This window comes from Leptosomus discolor, chromosome 4 (genome assembly GCF_034619465.1).
Source record: "Leptosomus discolor isolate bLepDis1 chromosome 4, bLepDis1.hap2, whole genome shotgun sequence".
Taxonomy (NCBI): Eukaryota; Metazoa; Chordata; class Aves; order Leptosomiformes; family Leptosomidae; genus Leptosomus; species Leptosomus discolor.
In genome coordinates this window covers 47,716,902-47,730,232 of record NC_141394.1, presented here as the reverse complement: position 1 = coordinate 47,730,232, position 13,331 = coordinate 47,716,902, and the positions used below count along the sequence as shown (strand labels likewise).

The window sequence follows — 13,331 nt, the reverse complement described above, 5'->3', positions numbered from 1 at the left end:
TGTATACTTTAGTACTGTGTCCTGCTACTCTAATACTGATCCTTTCCCGTGTCATTATTTCAGTATTGCATTAAGCACGTTACTCATTGCCAGTTTGTTTTCTTTCTTTATTGTTGGATATAGAGTATAGCTTCCTATTTGAGAGATTACTGTATCATGGATATTCTGTCTGTGTTCCTGTTTCTTCAAATAGTGTGTCATCTTTTCATGATAGCGCTTTAACAAAACTTGACCTTTCTGAGATTATGAAGCTTCTTAATATTCTAGGGCTAAAACAAAAACTAAAAAGACTTTCAAAGGCACTGATGTAATGGAAAACTTCATGTATGGGAGGGAGAAGGGAGAGAAGTCAATACTTAAAAAGGCAGCATGTATCTTTGAGTAAAGGCGTGCTGGGTGACCACATTCTAGATCTACTCCTGCTTTCAGTTTTTTTGAAGCATGAAATGTATTTTTCTGTTCAGATGTATTGTTCCATAACAGTGATACATCATCGCTAATGCTGCTGTAAAGCAGGAAATTCCAAAGACGGAGCCTTTCTTCTGTTATTTCTAACTTCTCTCCCTAAATAGATTGATTTTTTTTTTCACCTTTCTGTACTGAATAAAGATAGTGTTCTGATTCATCCACCCTTAAAAACCTTACCAACCACCATTGGGGGTTGAATAGCACAGATGTGGTTCTGTGTTCTTAAGTAACCTGAGTAACACAGTACACTTTTTTAGGAGTTGATCCTGAAGCCTCAAAGGATGGGGGAAAAGGTATGATGGCAGGAAAAATAAACCTTCTTCCTTTCAATCTTTACTATGATCAAACTTTACAGTAAATTTTTTCATTAGCCTTTTCAGAAAATAGCTCTTAAATAATGCTGAGGCATAAAATAATGAAAGCTTTACTTATTTTTAGGGCACTTGTCTTGCGCTTCATGTACAAGTATTACAGCAGTGTACGACTGATCTGTTTGGGTAACTAAAGCTATCCCTAGTTTAGCAGCAGTTGCTTACTAGATGAATTTGTCTGCAAGCATAGTGATTTTTACTCTTTTGCTTCTTCAAGACCCAAAGGAAAAGGCAGGGATGCATGAGGAAACCCAAGGGAAATGGAATCAGTAACTACAATTCTCATAGCTGAAAATAAAATTGGTTAAGGCTTATAAAAACAGTAAAATGCATTGATTTCTAAAGATTGCATTTCTTTATGGGATCAACAGTTATTCTAATAGGAAATCAGTAGTTGAGACTGGAGGTCAAAATAGGTGGAAGGGTCTTTGTGGTTTTTCAAACAGTTGAAAAAATTGGGTCTGGTTCATTATTGAACTTTTTTTTTTTTTTTTTTTTTTTTGAGCAGCATCAGTAGGTAAGGTCCCTGTTCAACTGCAGCAAGACTGAAAGGTAGTTGTAATGCTTCCTAAGAGGCTTAGGGTTGAACAGTGTAGCCCATGATGAGAAGGGGTAGGAACTGTGTCAAGAGCAGGACAGACGCGAAGTATTCTTTTCAGCATGTTGTCATGTTGTGTGGGGACTCATTAACTGTAGCCTGAATGTGAAGCTTCATCACCATAGTGTACCTTGAGTGTTACCATGTTTAATAAAGCCACATATCCCTCAGTGCAATAGGCACAAGCGCATGAAGCCATGGGAGGCAGTGTGCCACCTTGCAAAAAGGCATAGCTACTACTTAAACATCATGTCAGTAGTAGGTGCTGAAGGTGCAGAAGATATAACAAGTTTTAAAGTTATAAATATTTGTACCAGAGGTAAGAATTTGAAAGACAAATTAGCTAATTGCAAAAATCTGATGGGTGTTCTTGATGAAATATAGTGACTTGTCTCTAGATTTAGCAATAAGGAATACCAATAAATGAACAGAAATAGGGATTTCTGTAATGTAAATTGTGGCAGATATATCAGTACTTGAGTTTATCATATATAGAAAAGTCAGAATGAGTTATGAAAGCAGAGTGGTCAGTTTTATATTTTTACTATGATTAATGAGATGAAGTGCAAAAGCAGAGTAGACTATACCATAAAACCTGTAAAAGTACACATTTAAATTCATAATAGTTAGGATTAAGACTGCTTTTCGTTTTCTGATTGAAATAAAATGCAAATATAAACAAAACATCTCATGGCTGTTTATAGCTAATTTCATAAACTGTTTTGAGTCTTGACTAGAACAAGGATATCCAGTAGGGCTGTCTCCCTAAAAGCTAATACTTTGCCAAACTTTAGTTTTAGCAAAGCGGAGGGGGGGGGGGGGGGGGGGGCGCTTTCCATGATTCATTTGCCTGGATGAATTCTGATGTCTGAAAAATGGATGAACTAGAAATTACATGTTAGTACAGAGGCTTCTGTGTGTATGAACAGAATTTTCAGTATTTGAAGTGACCACAAGGGAAAAGTAGTGATTCGGGGCAATAGAACAGAAGAGTGGGGTAGACACCAGTTAAATTGGGTGCTTGGATGTTGTCTGTCTGTGGTCATTTTCTCTCAATATGAAAAAATTAGAATTATAAAATCAAAAATATTTCCTTTTTTTGTAAACATAAACATAATCTGAAATCAAGGTATTGTTGGCACCAAGCTTTCCAGCAGGTGCAAAATGACATTTGTAAGGTACTAAATGCCTGTTTCTCACTGAATTTCACATTCGAGAACCTCAAATTCTCTATTCTGTTACACAGATGAGAGCTTTTGTAGTTCCTTGAGCTATGATAAATAAGGACAAATAAATAATTTATGAGGTGATTATTGATTGGTGAGAATTACGAAGAATTGTATTTTAGGAAGGTTTAGTAAATCTCTAGCACAGAATGTTTTGCTTTCTCTAATGAAGCAGCCAGTATGGGCCATCATAAGGGGTGGGTTAAAGGATTAGATGGCCTCAGATTTGACTTGCTATTTCAGCTGCTGTTTTGAAACGTTGTGAGACATCTATGGAAGTTTTGAATTTCAAAAAGACTGTAGCTTTGAGGCAATCCTACGCTGTGGTGATTGGCCTAGATGAAGTATATAATAAATAACTCTCTTTTTAATGTAGAGGTCCCACTGCCGACTTCTGTGTCTTTTGTGCTTTACACTTCTTAAAATCTTAAGCAGCTGTTGTCCGATTTAGGCATCAAACCTTTATAACCTGTATTTTTTTCCTAGTAATAGTAAGGATTTTGGAGACAAACAAGCAGTAGCAACCCAAAGGGATACCAGTAGAAAACACTCAGTATGTATCACTTAAGTCATATGTTGGTCATGTACATCACACTGCTCCTTCTAGCCAGTTACATATTTTACACATTTTAATAAGCAAATTCTGACAGAAGCCAGCAGCTGCCAGCACAATTTTTATTTAATTTAATTTCTAGTGAATTTCTAATGAACAGGGAACTCTAAGCAGTGACATTCTCCCAGATAATCAAATTCATGGTAATTGTACTGTTTTTCTTCTGGAAAAATCTGTATTTGCTGGGAATCTCAAGGAAATAATAATTTCAGTTTGACTGATGCATTCAAATGATTTACTTTGAATAAGTAAAATATAAACAAAGCTAGTCAAATGAAGTGCTACTGTATGAGAGCTAAGTGAGACACTGAAAGGTTTGACAGTAGAATAAAGACCAAACCAAAGACTTTGTTTTGACATACATGCAGATAATCAGGCAAATTCAAGTCTTTTAACAGACCTCTTGTATAAGGGTCACTCTACAGATACGGATCGTGTAATCTGAGCCTTGCAGCTTATCATTCTACTTTTAAACAAGTACAAGAGAGAGGTTTTTAATTCCTTATTTGCATAGCTGTAGATTTACACGTTCACATGCTTTTGCCAGTGGCATTTGATTCACAGATGACTGATTTATGGTCTTGAGCAAAGGCCAGATCCAGGACACACTTTATCAGCAGGACTGCAAACTCTGCAAAACTTGCCTGGAAGTCTGCACCTGATCAAGTTAACACATACTATAGCGAAGCATTAGGAGGATGCCTTCCAGCTTGATGCAATAGTTTTCTTATGACCAAGGCAAAAATAATTGCAGAGATGTTATGCTAAATTAATCCAGGTGTGAATTTGTTCACTTTTTGTGATATTTAGGGGTGTAATTATCTTAAACATAATTCCTTAAAATCAGTCACTACTTAGCTGAAAACCAGAAATGAAAATAAACGTGTCAGTATGACCAAGAGCGAGCTGCAAAAAGTATGACAGCAAATAGGTGTTACGCTATTTCTAGGTGGATGTGTTCCACTTCTAGTTCTGGCGTTCACTCTGTCATTAGCCATCAGAAGAGAAAGGACAAATGAGTTATTTTTCTACTGAATGGATAAAAAGACTGTCATCTGAATTGCTACTTGAAAGGAAACGTGTTTAAGTAATTGTTTCTATCAATATTAGATCATTATAATGCAAAGAAAGTATTAGGGTCAAGTTCTCTTCGCAATAGGTGCTGAACATGAAAGATAGAACACAGTTGCAAAGGTAAACTGAAGAGCAGGTTTATTAACCGGTGGCTTTGACCGCTGCTTGGCCATGACACCAGTGGTTTCCTGATTTCGCATATGAAAATTTAAAAGGAGTTTAAGGAACAAGCAAATAGTAGCTTTGTACTTGGGAAGTGTCCTTATGATAAAAGGCTACTGCTTCTTATTGATGGATGAAACGTATGTGGTAAAATCTGAGCAGATATTGTCCAAAGTTGCGATGAGAGTTATGAGAGTTGCAAGATGAGACAGGAAGAGAATTATGAAAGTGCTTAAAAGGAAAGAGGAGAAAGATACAATCGCTGTAGTGAGAAGACAAGGAGCCAGCTGTATGTGCCCACTGTTCTGGGGCAGGGACACGTACAACGGCTTCAAAGCAAAAAACTAGACTGGTCTTACAGGGAGCACTTTGCATAGATCAGAAAGCATTATCTAAAGCTGTGGGCCCAGATACTGTAGTTAAATTGTATGATGACAGAGGCCTAAACGATAGGATTCTGGATGGGGGACAAAGAAAAAATAAAAAATTAGACTCCAAAAAAAAAAAGTGCTGTGGCAAAATCAGTCCTCTCAAGAAAAGCTACAACACAGTGCTTAGGAGAGCAAGGAGGAAGCAGGTGTGAGGAAAAATGAGCCAAGTCCTTTAGGAATTCACATGTCTGGGTATCCAAGGTCTTTTGTGTGGGGTTTTTTGTGTTTGTTTTTGTTTTTTTTTTTTTGTTCATTTGTTTTTGGTTGTGTTTTTTTTTTTTTAAAAAAAAAGTCATCGTATTTGCATGCTAGTCAAATTTCTAACCTATGTACAGTGTGCCAGGGCATCCCACAGGTACTTTTAAAAATTGGTTTTTAGCCTTTATATGTACACTTACGAATTCCAATCCCAATTTGCAGATTTGAGAACAAATTGATACCCTTCTGTGATTTTACTCTCTATGTTGCATTTTACTCTTGGGAGACCCAAATGGTCAAGTCTTGGCTGTTCATAAGCACTTTAGATGAGGCATTAGAAGTTTGGCCCTTGATGAACATCAGAACTTACTTTCAAATAAATAGTTATGTGAATATCCATTATGGAAATGGGATTCTCTTTAACTGTCTTCCACCAGCAAAGGAATAATGCGATTCTGAGGGTAGGGGTCAGACAGTAGGTAGTTTGGAGGCAAGTGCAACAATTCATAAAAGAAGTTACTGTGGTGCTCAGTTTAGCTGGCCATTGTAAGAAAGGGAATTTGATTCTCTGATTCTGAAGTCAGTACCCCAAACCATCGCGTGAAACAGCTGTTTACACTCTGAGCTATCTGCTCCTTCTGCTATGTCTGTATATTTGCTGACAATCTTCCATTCTATTTCCTGTCCATTGTTTTTTTTACCAAATTATTTTAACTGGTGTTGGAATGTTAGTGGGATATCTTGTGCGTTTTGCTTTATATAAAACCTGTGTATCAGGTCTGCAAGTTCTTTATGGAATGTCTGTTTCTCAGTGGATGTACTTGGTTTTCAGATTACCAGCTGAGCTGGAAGTCTGAAGGTAGCTTGAGTTCAAATGTGGCTTAAGAGAATAATTACATTCTTGTGTATAGTCCTCTCAGAAATCTATGTAACTGCACTGTCATCTTAATTATTGTATAAGTTTTGGTTAGACTTCTATGGACTTTATCTTCCAGTATGTTTAGGAACAGCTTCCTTTTATGTTCATTAAAAATGTGTTTTTCTGAACTAATAGCAGATAATGCTGTGATAGTTTTACATTCAATACCTGAAATTGTAAAAACATTCTAATCATATATATAAATTAAATCTTCTTAAAAGAAGTCACTCCTTTTTTTTATTAGGTTTATTTTCTGTAGTGTTTACGTGTGGATAGATTTTACTGAGGACCTTTTTAAAGATCTAAAAGGATTTTTAACTCCTCAGTGTCCAAAAGCAAACAGTTTTGTTAACAAACTTTTTTAAGGATAAATTTGGAACTATACTCTGAGGCCTCTACCCGCTTTTGGTGGGTACAGTGTACAATTGTAAAATTTATACCCTTAGATTTACAAAACTGTGAAATCTAATTTCCTGTTTCTTGTCATCATAAATTAGTATCTCCTGCTGCAAGTACTGAAATTAAGATTCAAGTTTAGGCTTGTAAAAACCTAGTCTGAATAAGACTCTTAAAAGCAAGGTCATGACTTCGAGGTGGTAATTCTTCCGTGACTTACCTCAAACCTGGATGTATACAGTATTCCTTCCAAAGACATATTCTAAACAAGGAACTTAGAATTCATTTAAATGTTTGTTTGAATAGGTCAGAGATAAGTTTAGCAAAATGAAGCTTACAAATGAAATTATTATAGACTATGGTATTTTTGGAAACTCTTGTTGGTCTATATTCTCCCTTTGACTGTGATGATAGAAGTCATCCCCGAAATCATTAAAAATAGTTACAGGAAATTTGCATGCTTTTAAAATGCTACTGAAAACATCTTAGTATCCAGCTTTTTACTATTCTGGTTTTAGGTTTAGCTCAAAATGCCTAATAAATGCCTTTTGACTACTGGAAAGCTTTAAATAAATGATGAAGAAAAAGTGGTGTACTTGTGTCTATTTCTGTCACTTGAAATAATGATTTTTTTTTTTTTTTCATTCACATAGGCTTTTAAGTCATATTAGTAAGATCTGTGCTGAAAAGGTTGGTTGAATGAATCTGCTATCCTTATTTACAGTATATTTATTACTGGAAATGCTTTTACATGTGTATATACACACATTTTTTTCGTATTTTTTGGATGTCCTGGTAGATACATAATTAGTTCTGCCTCCTAAAACTTGAACATCAGAACTTACTTTCAAATTATGCTGTGCATTTCAAGCTGAGATCCTACAAATGCCAACAAGACTTGAAAATTGAGGTCAATATGGTTTGGTGTTTTATCATGCTTAACTGTCTGTGCTGTCTGTGTGGGACACGCCTGAAAGTTTGAAATGTCACCACCTAAATCAAGGTAAGGGGTTGCCTTAGTTTCATGAAGAGGATGAATCAGGAAATAGAGAGATCGTGTTGTCGTCACAAAGGCAGCAATGTTTTAGTACGGTGTCGTAAAAAGATGCCGTCTTTAGGTATAGATCACATAAGTTGTTAGCATAGACTTTTGCTTCTATTTCAATGCTGTTTGTATTTTTTAAAGTACTATAAAAATGGTTTGAAGTTTAGACTTTGATCTGGACTCGCATATTTCTAGTTCATGCCACCAGTTTATCGTAAGCTGATTTTGTTATAAATAACCAAAAGCTGTACAGATACTATGTAAAACTATTAGTGATTTCCCCCAGTCTATTGTTGTACTTTGGCTTCAAACTCTGGTCTTTAGTTAACTGTCGATCATATGTCATTGCTTTTCACCCTGCTGATCAGAGTGCAAAGGCCAAAAAAATAACATTAAATGCTTTTCTAATGTTTTCCTTATGAGCAATTTGTTTAATTGCTGTAGGAATCAAATGTGCGTGAGCTTAAATTGCAAGACGATGGGTTTGTAGCAGAAGGCAAGACAATGCAAGGAGCTTAACGTGTTTTTGCACACTAAATTTGTAATAATTAAAATTCTGCTAAGATACGTCTACTATGTCTACTTTTGATGTTTTTATGCACAACACTAATTTGATAACTTCTTAATCCCTACGTTCTCTTCCAGGAGGTAAGATAGAAAACTGGAATGACTAATTATCCTATATAAGTTTAAGAGAGAAAATTTATCTTTCAACTTCTCGATTTTGTTTTTGCATATATGTAAACTTTTCAAGCCGTTTTAGAAGCAGATGCCAGAAGTCACTGACTTCATCCTTTAGTTTTCTTAAGTGCAAACGTTCATTAGTCCATTGTTGCTTGTCTAAGGGTCAGAATTGAGAATTTCTGTTTTGAACAGGACCAAGCTGATGAAAATTAAAAAGCCTTCAGGCAAAAAAAAAAGTGTCTTTTGAGCTTTTATTATTAATAGGTGGATGACTTTGAAAAAACAGAGGATGTTAAAGTTCTAAGGAAGTAAACAATTTCTAGGAAGGGAAATCTGCCTTTCAATATGTTTATTTTTCAAAGAAAAGAAATTACCTAATAAGTGTAAAACTTCAGGGTTACAAAATAGAATATCTATTCCAAATTATATTACCTTTGACTTCCAGTTCTCACATCTTAAGATCTGCCTGAAGAAATTGTGATGTTTTAATGTGATGTGTTTGATGTATGAACAGTTTTGAACTGAAAGAGGGTAGACTTAGAGTAGATATTAGGAAGAAATTCTTTACTGCGAGAGTGGTGAAACACTGCAATAGGTTGCCCAGAGAAGTTGTGCATGTCCCCTCGCTGACAATGTTCAAGACCAAGTTGCTCAAAGGTCCGTCCAACCTAATCTAGTGGAAGGTGTCCCTGCCCATGGCAGGAGGGCTGGAAACAGATGATCTTCCAACCCAAACAATTGTATGATTCTATGTTTTCATTTCCGTTCTTCAAGCCTTCTTCTGTATAACTTCAACTGCCGTGGATTTAGGTTTATGGTACGGACACAGGTGCTGCTCTCTTTACCTAATTTGCAAAATGCATGCAGTCGTACTGTTCCAACTGTCGGTTTGTTGCTATTTGAGAATATTTCTGAAGGCTTTTCCCTTCGCCTTCGTAGTTGCTACTGGCCTTTGTTGTATGAATTGGGATCTCTTAAAAGTCCTGATTTTCATAAGAAATATACACTAATTTTCTTGAAAAGTGTGTGTAGCCTTTCATTGTGTGTCATGCTGGCTGCCAAAAATAGAGATAGCAAGGAAGTGTTACTTTGGAATTGTGTCTGTAGATTGTCTTACTTGTGGAAGAATTTTTCTAGGCAAAGAGAAAACCTTTGGTGGAAAACATGGCTGCAGTTTTGGATTCTTTGTTAATTAGTGATGTTCACTGATGAGCAGTAAAAGTGTACTTGTGAGGGAGAAGTAGGAGGTTGCCAAAAATCCTTTAAGAAACACCATTCATGATGATTTCTGTCATCTTGTCACTGTACTTGCTACTTAAACAAGGGTCTAGTTCTGTTAGCTCAAAAATTAGTTCTGGCCTGCAAAGTCAACATAGAGCAATTAACTGGCAGTACAGCTGTAACATCCTACGTTGCCTTAAACACAGCGAACATCAACTTTCTTTCCTCGTCTAGGAAAAGCATGAATATATCTCAAGCAAGCCTGTTCTGCAATCAATAGTACTATAGAGAACAAAAATGGCAAACAAATATAGTAAAAGAGCTTTCATTTTCACTTAGCTGAAGCAATACATGATAAATGACTACATACAAATGTGCTTCTGCTAACAAGAAGGCAAACAAACGAAAGTTCAGGACTGTTTTCCTGAGCCATTCTCCTAGTGGGCTAGGGCTAATTTGGATATAGAGTATCTGTTGGGAGATGTTGGCATTGTGCTATAATTACACCTCTGTAAGCTGAAGAACCTTCTAGAAGCCAAGTCCTCCTTCCCCTCGAGCTCTAGTGTGAGGAACTGTCAAACCTCTGGGGAAGTGGTGATCTTCAGGAATAAAGAGATCTGAACAGGAAGGGATCAGTTTTCTGCTTTAGGGACTTCCTGTTAATCATGATACATCATACTGCAGAAGAGGAGATTGCCCAGGTGATTTGCCATCACCAAAAAAAGAAACATAATTTAGCAACTTCCTGCTGCTATAACATTTCTTTAACATACTTCTGTAACTTATCTGTCCTCAAAGTTACAACAGTCTGTATTCATATTGTCTGGAAAGCATCAGTTTTAATTGGGGTGTCAGGATTTTCAAATATAAAAAAATCAGTTGCAAGTTCTTCAGGGCATGAAACTTTCTTGTAAAATTCTGAGCCAAATGTGTGCAGTTAACAAGATACTGTAGCTTTGGCCTTTCAAGACAGTATGAGCATGCTGCTATGTAGTAATATCCACTGATGACATTGCTCTAACCAACTGCAAGTGAACTTACCTGTTGAGTCCTTACATTTACCTACTGATGTGTGAGTGGGAAAGAAAGCATGAGGCAGCTACTGTCTGCATCGCTCTGGGAATCACCAACTATTTGGTACATGTTAAAAGCCTGGTTTTGGGGTCATGCTCAATTTCATAAAGCCTTGAGAGCCTCCATGTTTCTAGCTAAGATGTACATTGATACTGATCACACTCTGATGCCCTGGGTTTTCCATTCTATTTTTTGCAGCCCTAGAGCTTTTGAACTTCTCTGCTGCATGTAATTTATCTATTGTCTTTATTGTGTAAGCCTAACTTCATAAATTAAGTCTGTACCGGCCAATAACGTGAAGCCACAAGCTTGACAGGCCAGTTCCAGCTTATTAGAAGAGGAAGGGTGAGAAACAGCTTTACTGTGCCCACTGAGCTGATTACAGAGGGGGGGCGGTCCATGGCACCTTTAAAGCAAGCAGTGATTCAGCTCTACTCTTGAATAAGGTGATTTCTAAATTTGGAAGAGATTTTGAGCTGATTCCAAATCTAACATAGTATTTTCTTTAAGTCATATTACTTCCTTCAGCGTTATCTGTTGGCTAAGCCTCGCTGATATCTACGGCTCCCTGCAGGCCCTCAAACGTGCTGTGCTGTGTGCAATGCAATATAAAGAAGGTGTAGGCTGGCAGTTGGGCAGCTCTGGCCCTGCTTTGACTTGTTGCATATGTTTGGAATTTGAGCTTGATTCTGTGTATCTAAATCACCTGAAATGCCATATTTCAGGCTTAAATTACAGGAAAGGACACTTTGGTTAGAGCTAGAAAAAAAAATTAATGCTAAGGATAACTAAGTAACTAAGTCTAAAGAAGCTAGGATATCTTTCTTGCTGGATGCCTTCTGGAACAGGCTGATCAAATGTCTGTCAGGAATGATACACTTACTGTTGATTTTGCTGTTATGAAGCAGATGAACAGTATGACCTGGAGATCCCTTCTCATTGGTAAAATGAGGGATTGTAGGAGAACTGACTCAAATTCTGTCTGCTGTTTCTGATACTGCCTAAAGTCAGAATGGTTTGTGACTTTCTACAAGCTCACATGTCTTGGTTTGTAGCCAGATCTCTTTTCACACCCTTCATGAATAACCAGCCTGTCACTGCTATCCCATCAAAAATGCCTGCAGAATCAGTCTATAGAAACAACTTGTGTGAAGGCATGAGAATCTGTGATTTGAGGTAAAAGCATGTGGTCGCAAGGATAGTTCAAATTCACTTCAAGTTCTGCCAGAATGTGGTGCAGATAGAATCACAGAATAATAGAATGGTTTGAGTTGGAAGGAATCTTTAAATATTATGTAGTCCAACCCCCCTGCAGCAATCTCCAACTAGGTGAAGTTGCTCAAAGCCCAATTCGACCTGACCTTGAATGTTTCCAGGGATAGGACATCTATAAACCTCTTTGGGCAACTTATTTGTTTCACCACCCTCATCGTAAAAAAAATTTCTTCCATATATCTAGTCTGAATCTACCCTCTTTCAGTTTAAAACCATTACCCCTTGTCCTGTCTCAACAGACGCTGCTAAAAAGTTTGTCCCCATCTTTTTTATAGGCTCCCTTTAAGTATTGAAAGGCCCTAATAAGGTGTCCCGGGAGCCTCCTTTTCTCCAGGCTGAACAACCTAAACTCTCTCAGTCTGTCCTCATAGGTGAGGTATTCCATCCCTCTGATCATTTTTGTGGCCCTCAGCTGCACCTGCTCCAAGAAGTCCATATGTTTGCTATACTGAGGACTCCAGACCTGGACGCAGTACTCCAGGTTGGGGTCTCACCAGGGTGGAGTACAGGCGAAGAATCACCTCCGTTGACCTGCTGGCCACACTTCTTTTGACGCAGCCCAGGGTATGGTTGAACTTCTGGGCTGTGAGTGCATGTTCAGTTTTTCATCCACCAGTATCTCCAAGTCCTTGGGCAAAAACACACTTTAGATTGGTATTTGCTTAATAGCCTTGGTGCACTCAGGCATGGCATGTTTGGCCAGCTCTCATGGCAGCTCCTAGTGCATGGCAGACTCTGTCTCTCAGGAACTGATGGTTGAGCATTCCTTGTGATGTGCCAGGTGACATGTTTTTCCAGTGATACATTCAGTAATTTCATTGACAAAGGGATTCATGATGCCCATGGCCTTGGTTAGGATACTGATTTCAGGATGGATCTGCTTCAGCACCTTTTACTGGTGGATGCAGTAATTCTCCTTTCTCCTATTCTTATGTTGCTTGTAGCCCTTCTTAGGTTTTGATGACAGCATTCTTTGAGTTCTTGTTGGCAGCAGGAGCTAGCCTGGTAGGCTTAGGCATTTTGTCAGCACCTTTTCTCACCAGTAAGCAATGTGAAGGTGGGCAAAGGTGGAGACAGTGTGCTGCAAATGGCATGGGTCCACTGGTGGCCTGTACCTGAGTTCTTGAAATAACTACTTTCTTTGCACTTGAAGGACTGATAACGTTCATGAATATGTGAAATTGTGAGCAGCAAGCTAAGAGTTTCCCGAAGCAATTGTGTCTCAATGAGCTTTGGCGGCTGACTTCAGCTGGTTTTATGATGTTAACATCCTATATTGCAATTAGAGGTAGGAAACCCAAATGCAAATGTTGGGTCTTGCTGAAAACTAGATATTGCCTTTGAGATCAGTTTCTTGGGGGGGGGAAGATATCGGAAAAATACCTGACTCTGCCAGTATTAGCTTGTATTCTAAAATGCTGAAGTTATCTACCCATAGCTGAAAGCCTTCAAAGCTTTCCACAGTTGCTTATGTCTTTTAGGTTGTGTTTTCAGTTAAGTGGATCGTAGTAGCAAAATGGAGAAACTGGCTAAAGTAACATTTAAGAAAAGATGTTCCTCTACGCTGCTTTTACCT

At 37.7% G+C, this 13,331-nt stretch overlaps 1 pseudogene; it reads right to left on the bottom strand.

The window, feature by feature from the left end:
- Positions 1-12,401: 12,401 nt before the first annotated feature.
- LOC147415671 (histone H2B 3-like) lies at positions 12,402-12,774 on the bottom strand (annotated as a pseudogene).
- Between the last annotated feature and the right edge of the window lie 557 nt (positions 12,775-13,331).